General features: G+C 43.4%; 1 non-coding gene across 1 annotated transcript; it reads left to right on the top strand.

The window, feature by feature from the left end:
• Window positions 1–2394: 2394 nt before the first annotated feature.
• TRNAQ-UUG (transfer RNA glutamine (anticodon UUG)) lies at window positions 2395–2479 on the top strand. Its single transcript has one exon. It is a non-coding gene; the product is annotated as a tRNA-Gln (tRNA).
• Window positions 2480–3206: the final 727 nt, after the last annotated feature.

Below are 3206 nucleotides of genomic sequence, written 5' to 3'. Positions count from 1 at the left end.
GGACGTTGGAGACAATCCAGCGGTTCTCACATTTAGCTCAGAACGCCTGGAGGGCTCGTTAAAACACAAAGGGTGGGCTCAGGCCCAGAAGTTCCAATTCAGCAGTATTTGTGTTTGCAACAAGTTCAAGTGATATTGATGCTTTTGCTCCAGGAACCACACTCTGATTGCCTCTAACCCAGGCCAACCCTCTTGATTTACAGACTGGGAACCTGCAGTTTGAATACAGGGCTCACTGCTAAACAGTTTGCAGGTGGATGAGGTAAGAAAAGAACCTCTTGCTCCCGGTTTCACCCTTGGTCTCCTCCACCAGTGCTTCACCTCTTCCGTGCATCCAACATGATATGGGGAACTAGATAAAACACACTGTGATTCAGTAGGTCTGGGGGGGGAGTGGGGGGCGCAGATCTGGGCTTCTATGTTTCTAACCAGCTCCCAGGTGCTGACCTTGCAGCTGGTCCACAGTCGGACTTTGAGTAGATCGGTCTTACACTGTGTTATACAACAGTTTGGTTTCTTTGTGTTAATTACTTACATTCTGAAAAGGCAAAAAAATATTTTTGTTCTAATTTATTTTAGAGACATTTTAGGTTCACGGTAAAACTGAGCAGAAGGCACAAACAGTTCCCATATACTCCCCACCACCGCTATCAACACCCCCCCCACACCCGCCCAGAGTGGTACCTTTATTACAATTGATGAACCTACCCTCATCCATCATTATCACCCAAAGTCCATAGTTTACATTTGTGTGCACAGTTGTTGTTATTGTTGTAAGTTCTATGTGTTTTAACAAATGATTAATGGCATGTGTTATACAGAATGGCATGTGTTATACAGAATACTTTCACTGCCCTAAAAGTCCCCCGGGCTCTGTCCATTCATCCCTCTCTCCCACTTAGCCCTGGCAACCACTGACCTTTTTTACTGTCTCTCTTGTTTTTGCCTTTTCCGGAACGCCATGCTCTTGGACTCATCCGGTATGTAGACTTTTCAGGATGGACTTTTTTCACCCCGGTTCCTCCATGTTTTTTCATGTCTTGGTAGCTCGTTTCTTTAGAGCACTCAATGATACTTACTCCGTGACCCGGCCATTGTCCATTGTCATAGCACAGGTTATCTGTTCAAGTACTGAAGAACACCTTGGTTACTTACTTCCAAGTTGTAGCGATTGTGAATAAGCATCCGTGTGCAGGGTGTCGTGTGGACCTAAGTTTTCAATCCTTTGGGTAAATACCAAAGAGTGCAATTGCTGGATCACGTGGTAAGAGTATGTTTCGTTTTGTAAGAAACTGCCAAATGGCCTTCCAAAATGGCTACAGCATTCTGCATCCCTACCAGCAACTTATGAGAGTTGCCACAGCTCCACATCCCCATTAATATTCGGTGTTGTCACTGTTCCAGATTTTGATCATTCCAATAGGTGTCTAGGGGTATCTCATTGTTATTTTAATTTGCAGTTCCCTAATGATAAATGATGTTGAACAGCTTTTCACATGCCTATCTGCCATCTGTATATTTTCTTCGGTGAGGTGTCCGTTAAGTTCTTTTGCTCATTTTTTATTGGTTATATGTTTTAATTTTCGAGTTTCAAGAGTTCTTTCTAGGGACACGTAGGTGGCTCAGTCAGTTAAGCGTCCTACTTTTGGTTTCCACTCAGGTCTGATCTTGCAGTTTTGTGATTTTGAGATCCATGTTGGGCTCTGCACTGGCAGTGCAAAGCCTGCTTGGGATTCTCCCTCTTCCCCTCTCTCTCTGCCCTTCCCCTACTTGTGCTGTCTCTGACTCTCTCAAAATAAATAAACTTTTTTTTAATGATAAGTTTTGGGGCTCCTGGGTGGCTCAGTCTATTAAGGGTCCAACTTTGGTTCAGGTCATGATCTCATGGTCCACGAGTTTGAGCCCCAGAACCTGAAAAGCCTGCTTCAGATTCTGTGTCTCCCTCTCTCTCTGCCCCTCCCCCACTTGCATTCTGTCTGTCTCTCTCTCAAAAATAAATACACATTAAAAAAAAAGATGCCTTATCTTAAAAAAAAAAAAAAAGGATAAGTCTTTCCTAATGCATGTCTTCTGCAAATGTTTTCTCCCAGTCTGTGACTTGTCTCCTTGAATTATTAAAAATATCTTTTAAACTACTTTTTTAAAAAAAAAACTTTATTTATTTATTTTGAAAAAATACAGAGACAGCACGAGTGGGGGAGGGCCAGAGAGAGAAGGAGAGAGAGAGCATCCCAAGCAGGCTCCACACTGTCAGCAGCACAGAGCCCACTGTGGGGCTCGAACCCATGAAACTGTGAGATCATGACCTGAGCTGAAACCAAGAGACAGATGCTCAACTGACTGAGCCACCCAGGCATCCCTAAACTACTTTTATTAAAAATATGTTTTAGTGGCGCCTGGGTGGCTCAGTTGGTTAAGCGTCTGACTTTGACTCAGGTCGTGATCTTGCGGTTTGTGGGTTCGAGCCCCATGTCGGGCTCTGTGCTGACAGCTCAGAGCCTGGAGCCTGCTTCAAATTCTGTGTCTCCCTCTCTCTCTGTCCCTCCCCCACTCATCATCTGTCTCTCTCTGTCTCTCAAAAATGAATTAAAACATTAAAAAAATTAAGAAAAAGTCATCTTTTAAACTACTTTGTTATTACATCAGAAATGGAAGAATATTCTGAACATACTGAGTATTTTTCTGGATGTGTTAAAACTGTTTTTAACAACTAGTTATTAAATAGCTACTGATCACTAGCTTTTGTATGTGTCCATTCATCCAAGGGCCTCTATTTTCATGCACTCTCCCTGTGCTAGGAATTTGGAACACCAGAGTTTTCGGCCCGTCTCAGGCATCAAGTCTAGTTAGGAAGACACGTGTAAGATGTCGAACAGACTACACTGTCGCAGGTGTGACCGCAAGCAATGCATGTAACAAGGGAACCATACTGGAGGGATTGAGAGGAGGTGACTTCTGAGCTGAGTTTTAAGGTACACAGGGGAGTTGAACAGATTTTGAGAGGGGTGTGGGGGAGGGAAAGACATTCCAGACTGAGATGTCAGAGAACTTAAAAGTAGAAGAGGAAAAGCCTGGAGACAAAACACTGACGAAGGTTTATTTACGTTTAGGGAGACATGGGAGGAAGATAAAGCAAAACAGAGATAGGGCATCTTCAGAGACTTAGGAGAAACTAATGTCCGGAGCTAAATTTAAAAATAATGTAG

Source organism: Neofelis nebulosa, chromosome 1 (genome assembly GCF_028018385.1).
Source record: "Neofelis nebulosa isolate mNeoNeb1 chromosome 1, mNeoNeb1.pri, whole genome shotgun sequence".
NCBI lineage: Eukaryota > Metazoa > Chordata > Mammalia > Carnivora > Felidae > Neofelis > Neofelis nebulosa.
This window is presented reverse-complemented; position numbering and strand designations above follow the sequence as displayed.